Below are 23,278 nucleotides of genomic sequence, written 5' to 3'. Positions count from 1 at the left end.
AATTTTATCCCATTTCCATTCAGGAATAGCTAAGGGTTGAAGGGTGCCAGCAGGCCATTGATGCTCTGCTTTTACACGACGACAGACGTCGCAATTAGCAATATACTGAGCAATTTCTCTCTTCATCCTAGTCCACCAGAACCTCTGGCGTAGGTCCTGATATATCTTGGTACTACCGGGATGAATGGTGAGAGGAGATTCATGAGCCTCCTTAAGGATCAATCGCCTCAGGTTTCGCACTTTGGGAACCACTAGTCGATTCCCGAAGTATACGACCCCTTGATCATTAATGGAGAAACAATTCGCAATTCCTTTCTTGATGTTTCTCTTGATGCGGGAGATTCTCGAATCTACCTTCTGTGCTTTGATGATCTGATCCGTAAGGGTAGGTTTCGCCACCAAGGTGGAAAGAAAACCTTGAGGAACAATGTGAAGGTTAAGCTTCCGAAATTCCTCATGGAGAAGCGGTTGACTTTGTTGTAACATCAGGTTGTTACAGTAGGATTTACGACTTAGCGCATCAGCCATGACGTTAGCTTTTCTTGGGGTATAAGTTATTCCTAGGTCGAAGTCTGTGATCAACTCAACCCAACGTCTTTGCCTGAGATTCAAATCCGGTTGGGTGAAGATGTACTTCAGACTTTGGTGATCGGTGAATATTTCGCAACAATTACCGAGGAGGTAATGTCGCCAGGTCTTAAGTGCATAGACTACAGCTGCAAGCTCTAGATCATGAGTAGGATAATTCTCCTCATGTGGGTGCAATTGCCGTGAGGCGTAAGCAATTACGTGTCGATCTTGCATGAGGATACAGCCTAGTCCTTGTCGCGAGGCGTCGCAGTAGATAACAAAGTCCTTAGAGAAGTCTGGCGGTACCAGAAGGGAGCAGAAGTCAGGCGTCTTTTCAGTTCCTGAAAGCTGTGCTCACATTGTGGAGTCCATTCAAACTTTTTATCCTTCTTAAGGAGTTCGGTTAGAGGTTTAGCAACTTTGGAGAAGTTCTCGACAAAGCGACGACAATAGCTCGCTAGGCCAAGGAAACTCCGAACTTGCTTGACCGATTCAGGTGGAGTCCAATTAAGGACGGCCTTAACTCACTCAGGGTTAATAGCAATAACTTTACCAGATATTACATGACCCAGATAGGTTACTTCTGACAACCAAAATTCACATTTAGAGAATTTGGCATAAAGACGATGCTCTCGAAGTTTCTTCAACACTAGCCTTAGATGTTCGGCATGTTCTTCCTCGTTCTTGGAATAGATGAGTATATCATCGAGATAAACTACGACGAATTTATCCAAATACTCCATGAAGATTGAGTTCATTAACCGAGAAAAGGTGGCTAGAGCGTTGGTTAAACCGAAGGACATGATAGTGTACTCGTATTGGCCATAACGAGTAACAAAGGCCATTTTAGGAATGTCCCCGTTTCTGATTTTGATTTGATGGTAGCCCAACCTCAAATCCATTTTGGAGAAGACTGAGGATCCAGCGAGCTGATCATACAGGTCGTTGATCCTGGGAAGCGGATATTTGTTCTTGATTGTGACCAAATTGACAGGTCGATAATCTACAACCATCCGGTCCGTACCATCCTTCTTCTTGACGAAGAGGACGGGGCAAGCCCACGGAGATGAACTAGGTCGGATGAAACACTTTTTCAAGGACTCATCGAGTTGTTTCTTAAGCTCGGCTAGTTCTAGTGGTGCCATCTTATAGGGTATTCTAGCAATCGGGACGGTTCCTGGAATGAGGTCTATTACGGACTCAACATCCCTGTCAGGTGGAACACCTGGCAATTCCTCTGGGAAGACATCCGAGAAGTCACGGACTACCAGAACGTCCTCAAGGTCTGGCAAAGGGCTGGCGTTAAGAGAATATAATTGTCGCTTGGCTAATCGGGTCAAGACATTGACTATCTTCCCCGAAGGATGAGTGAGTTGAACAGTCCTAGAGAAGCAATCAATTTTGGCATGATGAGCTGACATCCAGTCCATACCCAAAATGATATTAATATCTGAAAATTTGAGAGCTATCAAAGATGCAAGGAAAACAAGTCTGTCGACTTGGATTTCATTTCCATAACTTACCCTGGAGGTCTGCCATCTAGAACCAGGAGTAGAAATTTCCATAGTGGATGGCATGTCACAGAATGCGGTGTTATGCAGACGGGCATAGTTCTCGGATATAAATGAATGAGAGGCTCCTGTATCGAAAAGAACAGATGCCGGGTGGCAATTAACAAGGAGCGTACCGAGAATGACGTTGGGATCCTCTTGAGCTTCTTCGGCAGAGATACAGTTGACATGGCCACGTGTAGCGGTGGCCGGCTTGGCGTGGAACACTTTCCCTGTCGGCTTGCCACGGCCAACAGCTTTAGCAGATTGGTTGGGGTTGTTCTGGGGACACTCACGCATATAGTGGCCAGATTCCCCACACTTGAACAAGTCACGGAACTGGTACGTGGAGGAGCATTGTTGGTTGGACCCCCATAGGGCTTGGCTGGTGCAGACTGTTGAACAGGGCGAGACGCCTGGAAGGATGGCCTCGGTGTGAACCTAGGTGGCAGGGCAGTGTTGGGCACCCACACGCGGCGCTTCTGAGGACCAGCACCGGATGAGGAACCCATGTCACGGCCATGCTTGCGTGTTGCATCATAATTAGTCTGACCAGTTTCAGCACTGATGGCCTTGTTAACAAGTTTCTGAAAAGATGTGCACTCATGCAGACGGAGGTCGCGACGAAGCTCAGGACTAAGCCCCTTACGGAACCTTGCTTGCTTCTTGGCATCAGTAGAAACTTCCTCAGTTGCATATCGTGCGAGGTTACCGAACTCCCTGCTGTAAGCATCCACAGAGAGTCGGCCCTGAGTGAAACTGCAGAATTCCTCACGTTTACGGTCCATGAGACCCTCCGGAATGTGATGTTCACGGAAAGCCTCGCTGAATTCAGCCCAAGTAGTGACATGGCCCGCTGGGCGCATAGCTCCATAATTTTCCCACCATAGACTGGCGGGGCCTTCAAGATGATATGCAGCAAAGGTGACCTTGTCAGCCTCCGCTACCAGCACGGAACGCAGCTTGTGGGAGATACTGCGAAGCCAGTCATCAGCGTCGAGAGGCTCGACGGAGTGGTGGAACGTGGGTGGATGTAACTTAATGAAATCACTGAGTGACACCACGTTAGTCCTCTGATGGTGTGCTGTGTTCTGTTCAATACGCTCCAACAAACGGTTGGTCTCCCGCTTGTTTCTTTCGGCTTCCATCATAACCTCGGCTAGGGAAGGAGGATGAGGCAGATTTGCATTCCTGACTTCGCTGCCTTCGGCCTGCTCTTGAGGAGCAGGGTTAGTGCGCGTTTTGACCATCCTTGGTAAACAAGACAATGATTTAGTCAGGATGATAAAATTCCGACATAGGATACAGAATGTAAGGAATAACTCGGAATGCAAGATAATCATCCGTATGACATGGTAGATACAGAAACTGCTTCTTTATTCCATCGTCATACACACCATACAGGGTTTAGTACAAGACCAAACAAGATACTATTACGGTGAAAAGAGGATTACATCTCATCGAAGGCATTCCAAGCTTCTATACATTATTTTTCTACACCTCCGGAAGGCGATACAAACTAGGTCATATCCCACGAGTCACGCAGGACGATAGACGACACAGCTAACACGAACTAGTGATACTACCACTAACTCAGACCGATCCGTAGTAGTCCTCGTAGAAGTCACCTCCATATCCTGGAAGCTCAACATGATCATCCGGAAACAGACGATCTCGCGGAGCTTGTGGACCATAGGGGCTAGGATGAGGTCTTGGACCAACAGACGGTGGCCTGCGGGGACCGCGAGGTGGGGTGATGCCTCCTACATCACGCCAACCCATCACGTCTGGCAAAGCAGATCTCACAGGATAGAGATCGCGCATATCCGAATATCCAGCTTGCACCGCCGGTGCAAACCGAGTCAATGTGGCCCAATGGTCAGCACGGGTATTGAAGAGCTCTAACCTCAAGGCCCGATTTTCACGGTCCTTATCCTCGAGCATCTCAGCAGTGGTGCGAGTCCGTGAATCCTCCTGAGTGGGGTCAGCATAGATAGCCTGGAGATACCCTTGTGCTCCCGGAAGTGATCCTGGCATATACCGGAAATCAGAGTCCCGAAATAGACCAGATCTGACTCGCATGATGGTCATCATAGAGTAGGCGGCGTCCTGCACAGCCATCTCAATAGTAACCCCGAGTTCATAGGAGCAGTGAAGGGGCTCGGTGGACCCAGGATAAGATGGAAATATCCTGACAGTGCAGAGATACTGGCTTTGATTAAAGTCTCGGAATTGCTCTTCGACCGTGTACTCAGGATACCAACGGTATCCAGCCTCAGTCATTACCCTGACCAACATGGCAGTATAGCCGGGTACATCTAGGCATCGAGTCAGGCGAACCACTTGATTAAGGTTGCGAGTGGCCATCTGAAAGCACAATCATAATGCAAAGGCATTAGAATTTCTAGCAAAATTTCGGCAGCATAACAGCTGTAAATGCTCAAGAAGGATTTGAGACATTTGACAAAGGATTTCATATACACTCAACATCATCATATCAAAGTTCTGGATCCATCCTAACAACATAATGTGGTAGAAGAACTGAACTAGGCTTGTAACCATCAAACCTATAAGGTACTACTGATTAGTAACACGTGATCCTGATAGAGAGAATAGATCCTAATTCCTTAACCCCCGGTGGAAGAATAGACTGACTCAGATCAGAATGTCATAAGATAAAGAGTAAAAAGAGCCTTACGTTCCAACCCACAAACAATTCCCCTACATATAACTAAATAATTTCTAGACTCAACATCGATCAGTTTGGCTTGGAGAACCTACAGGCAGTCCGGCTCTGATGCCAATGATGTCAGGACCCCGACTCGATGTCACATCGATCTAGCTTGTAACACCTCATATCACTTTGCGGCCTCACGCACGGTATCCCCACGGGTGTCGCCTTACCTTTGCCCGGGACCGTTTGCGCCTTTTGGCTCACGTATATGATAGTGTCGCTAGCATCCATATGATAAAGAGCCCGGGCTGACATGACTAGTCGTAAACCCAAAGTGGCACAGACTTACAGGGACAGGCATCCATGACCCAGCTTCGAACGTGTCGGTCATCAGCAAGTGGGTCCGGGCTGTAGCACTGGGCTAGCAGGACTCCGGTAAACCGGGCTGTAGCGGGCTAACAGGACTCCGGTACTCAATGCGTGACATTTCCCCGAAGGGACAGACACCGGAACGAAGAAGGACACATGCCGGCCAGCCTAAGTGTTCCAGAGCAGTAGCAAGCTACCATGGCTCAGCGGTAACACTAGGAGACATTTCCCGGTAAGAGAGGCTACTAAAGATAAACAACTAGATAGTCAGATCCCACACATACCAAGCATTTCAATCATACACACAATATGCTCGATATGTGCAAATACAACAAGGCATCACAACATGACTCTACGACACAAGTACTTTATTTAAGGCTCAGAGAGCCATACATAACATACACAAAAGTACGGGTCACACGACCCAGCATTCAAGTCATACAGTCATACAAACCAGCAGCGGAAGTAACTTGTCTGAGTACAGACAACTAGAAAGATAAAAGAGGCTTGGAAAGCCTAGCTATACTACGTGGTCCTTCACAAGCTCAGGATCACCACCTGGGCCTTAGCCTACTCATTGATGTCAACGTCTATGTAGAACCCATCAGAAGGGGTTGCAGCGTCTTCTGTAAAAATGTAAATTATAGCAACATGAGTACAAAGGTACTCAGCAAGACTTACATCAGATCCTACATACATGCACATTATCAAGAAGGGTTGGTGGAGTTGTTGCAGCAAGCCAGCTTTGACTCTTGGCTAGGCTAACCTACGAGACTCCAACTCGAAATGGTTTTGCGCACACGAGTCCACTACTCACCAATTCAATACACTACCGGGGACCCACCTCCGTCTTCCTACGGAAGAGCCATCCTCGGCACTCACACTTATCTTGAGGCTTTTAGTAGTTTCCATTTACTTGTCTATGAACTGTATAGGCAACCAAGTAGTCCTTTACCGCGGACGCGGCTATTCGAATAGATCATGATAACCCTGCAGGGGTGTACTTCTTCATACACGCTCTCACCACTTACCGTCGTTTACACGACATGTACTCGGCAACCTTCAAGCGGAAGCCCAACGTGGGTGTCGGCCACGACCTACCTAATCACCTAAGCCTCCAGTCCAGGTTTATCGCCTATCCAGGTTCCATCCGCAGGGAGTCCGGCCGAGGTTTCCCATACGGCCCCGAACGATGTGAACAGGGTTCTCGAGATACCTAACGGGTATTCGGTACACCCGACCACGTACCTACCGCATCACAGCCCACCCCTACGGTCAGCGCTGTCCACGGCCTCCAGTAGGCTACAAACACCAGAAACTACTTGCAACTCCTGGACGGAGAACTAGGGTGAATAAGAAGCCGAGAGGGTCCATTGATTTCGGGCCCAATGCATGGTAGTAGCTGATTCTTAAATCACACATACAGATCTCAGTGCTTAATGTCGGCTTCAATGAAACAACCCACCATGTACTCCTACATGGCCTCTCATCGATACCTTTACCAAATCGTGTTCACCACACCACTCTCATTACCGACATAATCATTTCACTCTAGCCCATCACCCAGATGAACCAGACCTGACACGACTCTAAGCATAGCAGGCATAGCAAGGCAGGAACAACACATACATATAGCTCAATCAACTCCTACACATGCTAGTGGGTTTCATCTAGTTACTGTGGCAATGACAGGTCATGCAGAGGAAGTGGGTTCAACTACCGTAGCACACAGCAGTTTGAAACGCGTTGTCTTAATGCAGTAAAAGAGAGCAGCAGCGAGAACATGGGATTGTATCGATATGATCAAAAGGTTGGTTGCTTGCCTGATGGTTCGATGCACTGATACGGTTCTTCGTTAGGGTAATCACGATACTCCTCGGAGGCAGATCCTGCCGCAAAGAACACCGATACACAACCATCACCAAACAATGTGCAACAATATGATGCATGCATGAAACATAGCAATATGAGTGTGTTGGGCTAATGCAACTAAGACCAAAAGGGTTTGAACTAATTTGAATCAAAGATTCAAATTTCAAACTCAAACATGGCCCTTTAAAGTGCTTTTCCTTGTTCTGCATTAAACATCAGGTTAACTTGTTTAATCATACATGAAAGTAGTACAGATGGATAGATTGGATTTTTCTGATCATTTTTCATATATAATTTGTCTGATTTGGAGTTACAGAATAAAAGTTATGAATTTTTGAAGTTTAAATTATATTCTAGAATTTCCTATATTAGAATAATTCCAGAAAATCAATTATTGTGTCAGCCTGACGTCAGTGTGACGTCAGCAGGTCAACGGAACACGTCCGGGTCAAACCTGACAGTGGGTCCCGCATGTCAGGGTGATTAAATTAATTAAAGTTTAATTCAAACTAAACCTGTTTAATTAACAGGGCTGGGCCCCACCTGTCATTGACTCAGGGGAGTCAACCAGGGCCCACCCGTGGTCAAACCCGGGTCGGCTGCACCGGCGTTTAGCCGCCGGCGAGCCCGACGCGGCTGTGGAAGTGGTTTTGGCCGTTTCGGCCACCAAATGGGTCACGGAGACCACCGGAGTGGAGCTGAGGACGAGCCGCAGCTCTTGGTGGAGTCCGTTGGGGTCGGGGTGGCCGGAGTTGGCGCCGGCGACGACTTTGGCGGCCACCGGAGTTCGGGTGAAAGCGAACTCGGCCTAGGGTGTGCGGGGAGGTGCGGGAAGTGCACGGTTGGGCCCAACACAGCGTGGTGAGTGCGTTGGACACCGCGGGTTGGCCGGAGGATGGCCGGGAGCACGTCGGCGACGAGATCCACGGCGGTGCGTGCGTGTGATCTTCGTGCGGTGGCTACACGGCCCGGGAATGAGAGAGGGAGGGTCGGAGGGGTAGCTAGGCTCACAGCGCTCCCGTAGAGGCCACCGGCGGGGTCGGGGACGAGCTGAGGCGGCGACGGCGTTGAAGGGGATCTCCGGCGACGGCGAGCTCGGGCGAGGTCGGTGCGGTGGTCTCGGGCCGCACGAGCGCACGGGGCTCGGCTAGCTTGATGAAGTGGATGGCGGCGGAGCTCCTGGACACGGCGGCACGGCGTGGGGTTGACGGAGGGCGTGGCTACGGCGAGGGGGTGGCGGCCATGGCGTGGGAGAGCGAGGGAGAGGAGCTGGAGAGGAGAGGGGGTGTCTGGGAGGTTCGGGAGAGAGAGAGAGGCCGATTCACGGCGTTAGCCGGGCGAGGGAGGCAGCGAGGCGGCGAGCAGGTGCGTGGCACCCATGCGGTGCTCGCCGTCGAGCACCTGCCTGCCTGCCTGGCCGGCAAGCAGCTCGCTGGCGCGGTGCTGGGCTGGGCCGGCAGGTGGGCCGGGTGCTGGGCGCCAGGTAAGCTTTTTCCATTTTTTTCTGTTTTCTGTTTTTTTAATACTTCTGCAACTTTGTTGAATTAAATAAAATACTTAGGCTACTCCTAAAATCATCAAACTACCCCTGGTCCATAGTTGGATTATTTCCAACATGAAACATTTTAGTTTGGAGTTATTTGAGCATTTAAATATTTTATATAATTTTAAATGCCCAAATTCAAATATTTATGATTTAATTCAAAACCCTAAGATGGCCTAGGAAAATGTGCACCACTTTTGGCAGAGGTTCTGAACCAAGACAAAAAAATGATGGGCATTTTAGAAGGCATTTCAGGTTCATTGAAAATATTTTTAGTAACCCTAGTTGGTTTCAAAGGGGGCTGGGGGTTCTGTCATCCCCATTTCAAGTTTCTAATGAAGAATAGACATGATGCAACACTCTAATCCATGAACTAGCTAGGGTGTGACAGCCAGGTAGGGGGCGTCAAGATTGTGTGAATCTGATCCAGCGTGCACACGAGCTAGATCTTCATCTTCTCCATCGATATGCCACCGAAGAAGAAGACTTCGGCGACAGCTGTTCCGTCCACGTCAATCCCACCACCACCGGAGCAAATGAGTGGTGGGGAAGATACCGGCGGAAGAACAGACATCGACGAGGGAGCTCACGACGCTGCCAGGTCCAAGGACAAGGCTGCGCAGACCTCGGCGTCCGTACATGTTCCGCGCCCATCTCAGGAGGCGCAGGACTGACAGCGTCATGGTACTCGCAGTACCATACGTTTGTTGGGCCAAGATCAAGCTGGTGGATCTCGGGGTGCTCAAGACCAGCATGCACGCCAACATGCTGGAACGAGCGAGGCACGATCGCCTGGACGGGATACTGCTCCTTCTAACATAGTTAGAAGTCCGAGCATATCCCGCTCCTCGCACCGTTCGCCACTGCCACTCACCACTCCAGCAGAAGCTTTGGCGCGAGCTCAACTACTCCTGGATTACCCTCCAACGTAAGACAAGATCGACGGATGGAGGGCCACCATTCAGAGTCTCATCGGCTTCGCCAACGGCGACACTCCGCGGCAGCCGAGTGCATTGCTGCCGTGGCAGGACCGCCAGGCGCGAGCCGGTGGCAATGAAACCGGTGGGGGTGCAACTACCAGGCACTCTCCACCCCGAAGGCCAAGATCGCCGACTCACCGGATCAACCTCGACAGCGACTCCACTGCATCATCGGATCCACGAGCTCGTCGCGATCAATGCCAAGTTCTTCACGAACGACAGCAAGAAGACGCTCGTACTCGCATCGAGCGTCGAAGAGAAGCGCGGCGTCAATCAGACCAGCGCGCTGGGCCCTCTATCTTCATGCATGCGCCAGGGGAACCAGGCGACTTGCCGCACGCGGTAGGATGCCCTGCGTTCACTCGTGAGCTGCGGCAAGTCCAGTGGACCAGCACGAAGAATTTCAAGCCAGACGTGCCAGAGAAGTACGACGGCAAGTCGCATCTATCGGAGTTCCTCAGCATCTACACCATCGCGGTGCAAGCTGCCGGGGGACGGGACGACAAGATCCTTGCCAACTACTTCCCGCAGGTGCTCAAACCCAATGTCAGATCCTGGGTGATGCACTTGCCGGACAACTCCATATCCTCCTGGGCAGACCTATGCCATCAGTTTGTCGGCGCCTTTACAGGCGGCCACAAGCCTCATGGCCAAGAGAGCGATCTTCATCTGCTCGCCCAGAAGGAAGGAGAACCCCTGCGCAAGTACATTCAGAGATTCAGCCGTGCACAACACAACATCCCAGATGTCCACCCTACCGCGGTAATCAGCGCGTTCCATCAGAACGTGCGGAACCGCAGGATGCGGGAGTAGATGGCGATGTGCAAGATCAGAGACGTCAGTGAGCTATATGCCCTAGCCGACAAGTGTGCACGTGCTGAGGAAGGGAGGAAACTCCCCGGAGAGAATATAGGAGCAGGAGGATCTGATAGTGAGGAGACTGCCCCGGCAAAGAAAAACCGGCAGCAAAACAACAGGAAAAAGAAAGGCAAAGAGGTGCTAGTCGTTGAGCAGTCCGGCAAGAAAGCCAAAGCTTGTAGCTCCGACAAGGAGATTGCCGCAGGCACCAACCACCAGGCTGTGGCGGTTGCCGACAAGCAGGACGGCACTAACAAGTAGTACTGCAAGATCCACCGCACCAAGGGCCATGACCTCCAGAGCTGCAAGAAGGTCGAGCAGCTTGTCGAGCAGCAAAAGGCTGAATACGAGCGACGCGACAAGGAGAAAGCCCAGGAAGGTGCTGGAGGAGCTGGCAAGAAACGTCCCAGCCGAGGAGGACGCCGCGGCAAGGCCAAGCAGCGGCAAGGAGACAGACCTCCCCGCGGCCGCGACAAGGATGAAGATGACGACGACGATGAAGATATGGATGGTGACGAGACCGATGAGAAGGAGTTCCAGAAAGCCACAGAGGTCCTGTGTGTTGACGGTGGTGCTTCTCTGCATACTTCACACCGCTAGCTCAAGCAGTGGGTGCGGGAAGTCAATGCTGCAGAACCACCCATCGAGTCACGCAAGCCTCTGAAATGGTCCAGCACGCCTATCATCTTTGATATTGAGGACCACCCTGATCGCATAACTGCGGTCGGGTGCTTGCCGATGTTGGTTTCACCAACTATCCGCAACCTCAAGGTCACTAAGATGGTAGTTGACGGCGGGGCCGGCTTGAACCTGATCTCCTCCGTGGTACTCTAGAAACTCCAGATCCCTGATGGCGAGCTCAAAGAGACCGGCATATTCCAAGGAATCAATCCGGGAAGGAGCAAGCCGAAGGGAAAGATCACGTTGCCGGTAACATTTGGCAGCGAGTTGAACTTCAGGACTGAGAGGGTCACTTTTGACGTTGCTGATTTTCCATTACCTTACAATGGGATACTAGGCCGTCCAGCACTCGCCAAATTCATGGCAGCCTCTCACTATGCATACAACATACTGAAGATGCCAGGCCCAATAAGTGTCATCTCTGTCCCTGGCGACAAGAAGGATGCTCTTATCTGCGCTGACAAGATCTACTGGGAAGCAGCAGCAGCAACAGATCGCAAGTCACTTGCCGTTGAAGCTCCCGGGGCGAAGGAGCACTTTGGGAGGCAGCAGCACTCGCCAGCAGCGCCTCGTCGGCCTTGATCTTCTCCGACAAGGCCACCTCCCGCTCCCTGGCGTCGTCCAGCGTCTGAGTCAAAGTAGCCAGCTTCAACTTGAGATCTGCATTGGAATCCTTGGCGGCGCTGAGCTCCTTGCTCCTCTCAGCGAGAAGACCCTACAGCTCACCATGAGCAGCAGCGTCCTTCTCGCGCTCACGCTTGAGCGCAGCAAGCTTCTCGCCCCTCGCCTTGAGGTCGGCCTCCAGCTGCGCCACCTTCGTCTCCAGCTCCTTCTTGGCGGCCTCGGCAGCTGCGGCAGCATCCTTTGCCTCCTTGAGAGCCCCGCCAATTGCTTGCTCGCGCGCGGCAAGCTCCTCCTCGTGGCTGTCAAGGTTGACCTTGCGCTGCGCCAACTCTCCTTCCTGCGCAAATAGATTTTCGGCGACAAGCCGTTGCTTCTCTTCAACTTCAGCCTTCTCGAGGAGGAAGGCTTTCCGCTCCTCGAGAAGTTGCTCCCGCTCCTCCGCCAGGGACCGGAGAGCTTCCTGCCTGAGACCCCGGAGCTCCTCTGCACGCTTCTCGATATCCACTCCCGCCTTCACGACAAGTGCTTCTCGGGATGCCAGCTTGGCTTGTCGGGCACGGTAGAGCGACAACAGCTTCCGCAGCAGCCGCTCCTCCTCAGACTCGCCGCTGCTGCTGCTTGGCGCGTCGACCAGCGTCAGCCCAGCGGAGGCGAGCACCTCTCCATCCAAAATCTCTCCTTCGACCGGCGCCCTGGAGCTTGACGCCCAGGGGAGCTTGATGAAGATACCGTCGCCAGCCTTCAAGTAGGCACCGGGCTGGGGCTCTTCGGAGCCTGGCGCTGCAGCATCGGCGGAGGGATCGGCGGTCGGCGTAGCGCCTGGCGCTCCTGCGGCCTCGGGGCCGTCAGTGCGATCGCCGGATCCCTCGCCAGCTTCTACGGCGGCAGCTTTGGCGGCCTCTTCGCCGGCAGGATCATCAGCGCCGGCCTCTCCGTCGGTGGCAACGGCGTCGTCGGTGTTGCTGCGTGCATTCTCCTCGTCGGCAACCTCGGTTTCCATTGGCTCCGCGGCAGATGGATCTGACGAACGGAAAAAGGAGAAAAATCAAGCAATTATCCAAAAAAGAAAATCAGAAGAAGAAGAACCCAAGGGAAGTTTTCAAGCAAAAGGGTTACCTGTGCTGGGATCTGCAGTCGTGGTCTCAACCACCGGAGGATCACTGATGCTGTCCCTTGCCGGAGAATTATCCCTTGCCGGGGAGCTGTCCCTTGCCGGAGAATTCTCCCTTGCCGGAGAACGCTCCCTTTCCGGGGAGGCCTCCCTTGGCGGTGTAGTCGAAGCAGATGGCACTTCGGGAGCAGCTTCCGGGCACTCCTGGTGAGGCTGCTCTGCTCCTACACAAACCAGCAGTCAAATATCAGCAAAGAAAGAGCACCCATGGGCGCCTGCCAGCAAGAAGCAAACCATATACTTACGCTGGGGGCTGCGCTGGGGGCTACTCTGGGGAATACTTGCCGGGTCCGACAAGGTGGTCTCGGGCACGCCCTCTGCTGTCGCAATGGGATCATCCTCGATGACAATCACCGGGGCCTTGGCTCTCTTTGCCGCTCTCTGGGCCAGCGTCCTGAAAACGAATAGGATCAGAGTAAAGCAAATCAGATACAAGACAAAGCAACAAAATTGAAGAACTACAAGAACGGCAAGGAATCTTACTCTTCTTCTTCCTCGTCGGAGCTGAGCGCGGAGAGATCGAAGTCCGGCTCACCTCCGGTGCGACGAGGCGGAGGAGTAGGTTCCCTTGCCTGCTTGGCAGGAGCAGTAGCACTGGACCGGGAAGACCCCGCTCCAGTTGCCGCAGCGGCATGAGGCGCTCCCGCGGCAACGGTGCTTGACGTGGTAGAGCGTGTCGCGCGGCTCGGCGGCTGTTGACTCGTCTCCCGCCTCGCTACGTCCGCAGCCTTGCGGAGACGCCTTCTTGGCGGGGCTGGGGGCTCCGCCTGCGGCAAGCTGTCTGAAGGTTCGGGCCCGACAAGCCCTCCCTCGCCGGGCTCGCTCGGCTCAGCTTCAGGCCCGACAAGCTCTTCCTCGCCGGCGAACTCCTCTCGCTCGGCAAGGCTTGCCGCCTCTGCTGCCTCTGCCTCCTCCACGATGAATCCAAACTCGCCCGCGGCAGCGGCTGCTGCCGCCTCCTCCAGCCTGGTGGCGATGCGCTGCATCTCATCATCGGTGGTGTCGCGGGTGAGGCTCTTCTGCTCGTCAGCGCGGACCGGCACTTCTACCAAGCCATCAAAGAAATCCCGCACGACGTCGTCTGCAGGCTCTTGCCAAGTCGGGATGATTCCGTGCGAATCGCACAGCGGCATCATTGCGCGGATGCGATCAAGCGAGGAATTGTTGCACAGCGGAACGACACCCCTCGGCAAAATGAATGGATGTTGAGGATCATGCTTGAACAGCTCCAGGAGCATCGCATCCAGCTCCAGGACGGTGAAGTTGAAGTTGAGGCCCGGGCGCAGCCTCATGATATCCGTCGAGTTTTGGAACTCCCAGGCGGGTCTCCCCCTCTCCTGCAGGGGGGCGATGCGGCAGCGAAGAAAATCTGCGCCAACGGCGCCTACGGTGAGCCCGGCAAACCTGAGGCGAAGGATCCGGGTGACGGCGATCTTCAGCCTGTCGTCTTCCGGGGCCACATTGCTCCAATCGTTATCACGCACTATTGGGGCTTGGCGCAAGGCAGTGAATGGCTGCGGGTTCTCCTCGACATTCCAGCACCACTCTGCTCTCCATTCCTCCCACTTGCTGCGGAGATCTCCCTCCACATAAGCTTCCTTCTTGCCGACTCTCGAGATCCAAGCGATCCCGCCGGCAAGAGGCTCCCCTCTCTCAACCCGAGGCATAAAGAAGTGGCGGAAAAGGGCTACGTTTGGATGGACTCCGACAAAGTTTTCGCAGAGATGTGCGAAAACCGCCATGGTCAGAACGGCGTTGGGGGTGAAGTCAAGGAGGCGGAACCCGTAGGTGTTCATGATGTCACAGAAGAATTCAGAGAAAGGCGGGCAGAGCCCACAGTAGAAGAACAGCACGAAGAAGGGGTACCCGTTTGGAGCCAGTTCCGAAGCGGCAGCCGGGAGTACCCTCGTGCGCGGATGCGCTCACGTCTTCGTCGACCAGAAGAGGTAGTAGTACTCCCTCAGCTCCTTCGTGCCAAGCTGAGGGGGGAAGATGGCCCGCTCCTTCCGCAGCGCCGCGAGCCGCTGCGCCTCGACCGATTCCACGCCCTTCCCCTTGTCGGCTTTCGGAGCCATGGCGAAGGTGGTGTGGGAGATCTGCGGCATTGGTGGTGCTGGTGGCAATGGGGGGCGGAGCGCTCCTCTCTTTCAGCTTCGGGAAGAAGGGGGGAGCGGCGGAGATTCGTGAAGATTGGAGTAACAACCGGCAGGATGGGCGAGCTGCCCCTGTTTCCCCTGCTTATAAAGAGGGAGGGGGCGGACGTTTTGTCCTTCCGAATAAAGAAACCACCCACGATCTCTCCCACGACGCCGCATTCGACGCATGCCGTTGGGGGAGGGCGCGGTGGATACGGAGTAAGATACGGCGTGGCCCAGGCTGCGCGTGCCCTTGCCCTGTTTTGGGCCTGGCCCAACAGCGCTCAGCACCGTGTGTGCCCTAGGCCCGGGGGCTCCTGTCGGTGTACTAGAGTAGGGGTACCCTAGTATCCCGAACTTGTGCACGGGCAGTTGCAGCGCCCCACGGCAAGGCTTGCCGGGTGACCGCCAAGGTCCTCCGTGGTTCCTTTTGGAGCCATTCAAGAACAAAGTATTCAAGTCAAGGAGACAAGGCCCCGGCAAGAGGAGCTTGCCGGGAAGTCCAACCAAGGCATCGCAAGGAACTTGCCGCCACGCGCCACGCGTCCCGGCAAGGCCCGGTGAGCGACAAGCTTCCGGGCGCGGCAAGACAACGGCCGCGGCAGGCTGCCACTCTGTACCCACGCTCCAGCACATCCACCAACGTGTCGCCATGAGGCCTTTCCAGGCGCACGTGGCGGGAGGCTGTGCAACCAGCGGTGCACAGTGGCAAGTGGCGCTGACAAGACTGCCATCGTGGCGAGCGGTGGCGTCCTTGACAGTCCCTTTTTGCACTGTTTGGGCGACGCAGACGGGCATTTAATGCCTTTGTCCCCTGCCGTCAGGGTTAGGTAGGATACACTGTACAGGTAGCTGTACCAACCACCCCTCTTTTTCCATTTTTACCCTTGTCTACTTTGCCACCTGTCGGTGACCCCTTGAGCATATAAAAGGAGGCCCAGACGCAACGTAGAGTGGGGTTCGGGACGAAACCAGAAAACGCTCACGCTCGGTCTCGTTAGCAGCTCGAGTGTACTATAGCACTCAGCGCTCCTGAGCAAGAACTCAATATCATCAGACATGCAGCAGTAGGAGTGTTATCCCTCCGGAGAGCTCCCAAGCTGGGTAATTTGCTCGTGTGCTTCGCCTTGATCCGCTCTTCGTGCGATCTCCGCCCCCCCGCCGAACTTAAAGGGGCTTGGTCCGCCGGTCCCATAGGTGTTCGTGGATCAGTTTGCCCGACATCACAAAATGCTCCCGATGGTAAGAAAGAATTGTCACAATCAAAAGCAATTATGAGAGGATGGCATCAATCTAGAATGATGAATCTTGAAGAGAATGGAGCAAGATTTAAGAGAAATCCTTCTTTGGTCTTCAAATGTTGAGAATGATGATGAGAACCACCATGAATTTTGGAGATACTCTGGGAGAATGAAAAACGAAGGGGGTTGAGCCAACAATGAAAAGAATTTGAAAGCGATCTTGGAGAAGGCATGTGACTGATGATAATTCATTCTTACGCCAAACTTCGAATGACTTTGGGAATGGCTCCGGGAAAATTAGAAGAGTCAGGTAAGATCCTGGAAAAAGACCTGTGGGTTAGGTCCCACTCAAAAGAAAACACTGTTGAACAATTGATTGGAAGGGGGGATTGCACCGGTTGAATTAAATGGCTCAAAAGAGATAACAACCTCGAGATAACTCGAACGGATTAAGAAAGGAAACATGATTCTTCTGAGATATCTTCAACACTCCAGAACAAATGAATAGCAAGAGGTGAGTGATCGAGAGGTGCACCGGCATGGAAAAACATTTGAAACGAGGAAAGGAATATGATCAACACTGAAAGCTTGAATTGGATCCACCGGAGAAGAATACGAGAATGAAGAATGACGAACTTGAAGCTCGTGAGCATCTTCACGAGGGATCACCGGATCGAAACAATGATTGAAAAGAGTGAAGAGACTTCCCACAAATAAAAGGATACATGATTAAGAAATCTGAGTCCTTGAAGAAAAAGGGTGGGAGGGCGGGAAAACAAAGGCAACTTGGGGACGGATGACACAAACACCGGTGAGAAACTTAGAATTGATCTTGCGGATGTTGAAAATGATCGGATCCACTTGAAGAGAAGCACACCAGTTGGAAAGAATTGACATGACAATCTCGATGATCAAAAGGATTAGCACTCCCATAGAAATATGAGAACACCATTTAAGAAAGGTATGGATTCAACATTTGACTCGAAGCAACTCGAATACCACAAATAACACAAAACAAAGGATTGGCTTGCAGAAATAAGCCGGAACAAACATATGATAGAGATTCCATCCGAAGTTTTCGTGGTGGGGCCCACACGGGCTCGAGTGTACAGCACCATCATGTACAAGGCAGTGCACATGACATACGAAGTGTCCCCGAACCAGCATAGCCAAGGGTTCTTTAAGACACAACGAGACCACTATAAAAACGACCGTGGAAAGGCGGACCACTAGACGTCGAACCCCAATCTCATATCATGCATCTGTTGAAAAGATATTCTAGGAGCTACTTGAATTCCCACCTATAAAACTCCCGAAACTTTCTGGTTATGCAATCTGGTGTTGGGGATACAGGGGAAGCAATATATCTCACCCAAACTAACAATACCTACATCCAAGCTGTATCCATCCGTCAACACATAACCAAGAAACCTTCGGAAATCGTGTACCTCAACCTTCAAAAAGCATCCGTTATACGAGTTATGGCAATACTCCCGAGCTTGCCCCAGTACTGGGTTATCGGGGTTATCTCACCAACAACTGCATAAAAGAGATTTTTGATGTCGGCAAATCTCAGGTATTCCAGAACTGCAACGATAAAATTGTGACGACAACACCTCAGAGCTCGACTCCCCGGGTCAAAGCCACATAAATAGACAGGAGGCACCAAGAAATATTTTCTCGTCAGAAAACCATCGGAACGATTCCAAGATACCCGCGTGATCCTAAAAAAATTTGAGTGAAATTTGAAAAGAGGAAAGTCAAAACATCTACGTCAAGAAACCTCACCAGAGCGACGAAGGGGCTGAGGAGTAAAAAGAATCCTACTCTCCGATATATATAATCCTAAGACTCAAAATAGTTTTCTTCTAGACTCAACAACGGCCAACAATCAAGGGGGCTCCTATGGTCGGTCGAGGCACTGATACCAACTTGTCACGCCCAATATGCGACCCTATCCAAAAGGAACTCGAAGGTCCCACCAAGGATAGACCCGCATATTGAAACACTTTTGCAAGGTGGATATCATTACATCAACATTACATAATAGATGGGGATACATACATAAGGCATACAATGCCACACGAATACAACATCACAACACATTAGAGCATCATCCGTCTACGGATGAATCACAAACAGAAACTCAAACGACATCCACCCTGCTAGCCCAGGCTGCCAACCTAGAACCTATCCCCTGATCGATGAATCAGAAAAAGAACTCAACGCAAGCAAGCATCGCTCTCGCGTCATGATCATCGCATAACCTGTACCTGCAACTATGGTTGTAGTAATCTGTGAGCCACGAGGACTCAGCAATCCCATTACCATGGGTATCAAGACTAGCAAAGATTAAAGGGAAAGGAAGGGGTAAAGTGGTGAGGTTGCAGCAGCGACTAAGCATATATGGTGGCTAACATACGCAAATAAGAGCAAGAAGAGAACAAGCGGAACGGTCGAAGCTAGCAATGATCAAGAAGTGATCCTGAACTCCTACCTACGTCAAGAATAACCCAGAAACCGTGTTCACTTCTCGGACTCCGCCGAGAAGAGACCCTCACGGCTACACACGCGGTTGATGCGTTTTAATTCGAATCTGGTGTCAAGTTATCTACAACCGGACATTAACAAATTCCCATCTACCTATAACCGCAGGCATGGATTTCGAAAGATTATACCCTGCAGGGGTGTCCTAACTTAGCCCATGACAAGCTCTCGCGATCAACGAAGGAATAGACCTTCTCCCAGGAAGACCCGATCAGACTCGGAATCCCGGTTTACAAGACATTTCAACAATGGTAAAACAAGACCAGCAAAGCCGCCCGATGCGCCGACAATCCCGATAGGAGCTGCACTTATCTCGTTCTCAGGGCAACACCGGATAAGTCAAGCTACGAGTAAAACCAGCCCTCGAGTTGCCCCGAGGTGGCCCCGCAGGCTGCTCAGTTCGGACCAACACTTAGACAAGCAGTGGACCGGGGGGGGCTAAAATAAAGATGACCCTTGGGTTGGCCGATCCAAGGGAAAGGGATAGGTGGTGGTGAGGCAAATGGTAAAACCAAGGTTGGGCCTTGCTGGAGGAGTTTTATTCAAAGCGAACTGTCAAGGGGGTCCCATAAATCACCCGACCGCGTAAGGAACGCAAAATCCGGGAACATAACACCGGTATGACGGAAACTAGGGCATCAAGAGTGGAACAAAACACTAGGCAAAAGGCCGAGTCTTCCACTCTTTACCAATTATATAGATGCATTAATAATATAAGAGATACTGTGATATCCCAACCAAAATCCTATTCACCATGGAGCAATCTTCAACTTCACCTGCAACTAGCAACGCTATAAGAGGGGCTGAGCAAAGCGGTAACATAGCCAAGCAACGCTTTGCTAGGAAGGGTGTCAAAGGTTAGAGGTTCATGGCAATTTGGGAGGCTTGAAGAACAAGTGATAGGTAGCGCAGCATAGCGATAGAAAGAATCAACTAGCATAGCAATGATAGTATTGAGATCCAGGGTAGCGGTCATCTTGCCTGAAATCCCGCTAGGAAGAAGAACGAGTCCATGAAGAAGACAACCGGACGTAGTCGAACGAATCCTCACAATCGCAACATTATCGGAACTAAGAAGCAACACCAGAAAGAAACAAACAACATGGTAAACACACAAGCATAATCATGGCATGATGCACAATCAAGTATGATGCATGTCCGGTTTAATGAGGCATGGCATGGCAAAGTGCAACAAACAATACTACAAGTTAAGTGGAGCTCAATATGCAACGAGTTGCATATTGACAAAACACCACAACAATTATTTAGTTCATCTCGTTTAAGCTACCAAACAATATTAAATGTTGTTAAACATGGCAATGGGTGAAACATATGAAAACTACCTATCTAGGCAAGTTTAAATGAGGCCGGAAATAACAAACAACAATTCCGGAAAATCACCATATGCAAATTATGGATTCGGTACTGTTCTGCCCTAAACACAATTTTAATGTTGTTAAACAGGAAAATAAAGTGCACCATGTTAATCTAGGCATTTTTCCACCCCATTTACATATGAAGTTTATTAAATTCGGAGCTACGGTTATTTAGTTATGAAATAAATCATTTTAACATGGCATAGGAGCAAATTTAAGCAAACAGCATGTTAAACATTTTAAACATGGATGAAAATGGCATATTATTAATCTACACAATTTTCTGAGCATTTTACATATATAATTTGTTTTAATCCGATGCACAGTTGAGGAGTTATTATATGCATGAAGTTTAGGGGGTTTTCTGTAAAACAGTAAATCCTGGATAATAGTTAAATTCGCAGCAGGAAAAAAAAACACAACGGGCTGAAACCGGCTAGGCCAACAGTGCACAGGAGGGGGCTGGAGGGGCGCTCACCCATGGACTCTTGGCCCGGCTCGGAGGAGGGGCTTGGCAGGCCGGAGCGAGCAGGCCGGCCCGCTCTGCTTGGCCTTGGGCGAGGCCGGCCCACGAGGCGCTAGAGGCGTCGTGCCCGTCCCGATCCGGCTGGATCGAGGCAGGGACGAGCCCGGCGGCGGCGGCGGGTGACAGCTCCGGCGACGCGGGGAGGACGCCAGGAGGCACGGGACTCGCCGGGGATGGGTGCCGGAGGCCAAGCCTTGGCCGGATCTGGCGGAATTGAGGACCGGCAGAGAGGGACGGCGACTCCGGCGGAGCTCCATGGCAGCGCAGGGAGGTGGCGACGGCGAGGCACCGAGGGCGATGGGGAGGCTGCACGAAGGCGGGGGTGCCCGGGCGGCAACGGATCTGGGATCCGGCGCGACCACAGTCTTCCAACGAGGCGACGAGGACGATGGCCGGCGATGGGGAGCTCGGGATCGAGGGTCTCCTCCCCTCGATCCAGAACGGGACGGAGGAGGCGGGCGGCCAGGCGGGCTCGCGCGGGCGATGACGGGCTGCGGCGGCGCGGCTTCGGGCCCAGGCGGGCCCTGGATGGGCCTGGGAGGGCCGTGCGGGAGGTGGAGAGAGGCAGGGCGACGTGGAGCTCGGCGGTTGGAGGAGAGTGGCGGCAGGGTCGACGTGGCGCGCCCGGATTGGCCGGAACGCATGGCGACAGCGGCGCCAAGTGGCGGGAGGAGGCTGGGGGGTGCGGAAATGGAGGAGGAAGGTAGGAGAAGGCCAAAATGGGCAAGGGGGGTTGTTTATATAGGGTAAGGCTAGGGTTAGGGGGGTTTGGGGCGTTTCGGAGCCTCGGATCGCCATCGGAGGGCTCCGGATCGGAGGAGGGTTTAGGTGGGCTGCAGGTGGGCTGAGAAGAGGGGTTGGGCTGAGAGAAGAGGAGAGAAAGAGAGGCCCGGCGGTAGTTTCGGAGACCAAAACGTCCGACGATTAAACCAGCTATATTGCGGTTGTAGGTTTAACGGTTGGGCTATCAAATGGACTCCGAATGCGACGAAACTTGGCAGGCGGCCTGTCTACACTATAATAAGACCGCACGACAAGTTGCAACCCATTCTGAGAACATTTTCATGGCACTTATAAAATAATATTTCGGAGGTGCCGCGGGCGCGTGCGAGTGTGTCTGGACTCCGAACGGACAACGGAGAGAACCGGCGGAACACGAACGGATGCAAGTTTTGAAAAAATGACGGCAACGAAGTGCCGATGCAATGCGGATGATGCTATGAGATGAGATGCATAACAAGAACAAAATGCAAAACAACAGAAAAAAACCCAACCACGGAGGAAATAATAAATCACATCTCCGGAAAAGGCAAGAGTTGGAGTTACGAATATGGAAAGTTGTATCCAGGGCGTTACAGACGCCAAGTACCACGACGTTGACGACCCCTCAAGTTCGACTACCGTTGCCATGTACCACTACCGTCGCAAGAACCGAGACCAGCAAGTCCGAAGACCCCAAGTACCACGACTACCCTCGAGGACGTTGGCTCCGTCAAGTTCGACTATAACTCGTGTACGACTACCGCCGACATGAACAACTACTTCCACTACGAGATGTACCACTACCGTCGCCACGTGAACAACTACTTCCCCTATGACCCGTGAACGACTACTTCCTTCGTCGAACGCGAACCGCTCCGAAATGCACGCTTCAAAGGTATAACGACGAGATGACCGACCGTGATCGAATGCATGTGTTGTATGAGATGTACTATATGTTTGCACCGTGTCTGATTTGCCCCTATTTTGCCATGCCACCGTCCCGTGGGAACCCGGAAGTCGGGAGCACCCCACCATCTTTGCATGTTGCGCACATCCGCACACTTCTCTCTTGCATCGGTATCTCAATCGAGTTACCGGAACCGATATGTTGCCGTGGCACCATTTTCGGATATGCTGCCGTGGCACCATTTTTGTTATCGTTTCCGTGGCACCCCTTTTGTTCCGCCATGGTGACCAAATGCTCCCTATCATTTAGATGTCAACATTTTCATAAAATTGCATAAACTTGTATATGTCATCCGCATCATGATAACAACATTTAAAATGCTTAAAACTGTGTTTGCTTTAAACTACTAAATAACATATGGGGATTTTCCGGAATTGTTGTTTGTTATTTCCGGCCTCATTTAAACTTGCCTAAATAGTTAGTTTACTTATGCTTCACCCCTTGCCATGTTAATTAACATTTAATATTTGTTGAGTATCATAACCGAGAGAGAACTAAATAATTGATGTGGTGTTCCGTCAATATGCAACTCGTTGCATATTGAGCTCCACTTAATTTGTAGTATGGTTTGTTGCATTTTGCCATGCCATGCCTATTTAAACCGGACATGCATCATACTTGATTGTGCATCATGACATGTTTATGTGATGTTTGTTTACCATATTGTTTGCTTCTTTCCGGTTTGCTTCTCTTGTTAGCTTCGGTTTCATTCCGGAGTTGTGAGGATTCGTTCGACTACGTCCGCTTGTCTTCTTCATGGACTCGTTCTTCTTCCTAGCGGGATTTCAGGCAAGATGACCATTACCCTCGATATCACTTCTATCTTTGCTTG

The sequence above is a fragment of the Triticum dicoccoides genome, chromosome 3B (assembly GCF_002162155.2).
Source record: "Triticum dicoccoides isolate Atlit2015 ecotype Zavitan chromosome 3B, WEW_v2.0, whole genome shotgun sequence".
Lineage (NCBI taxonomy): Eukaryota > Viridiplantae > Streptophyta > Magnoliopsida > Poales > Poaceae > Triticum > Triticum dicoccoides.
Note: the sequence above shows the minus strand (reverse complement) of the source record.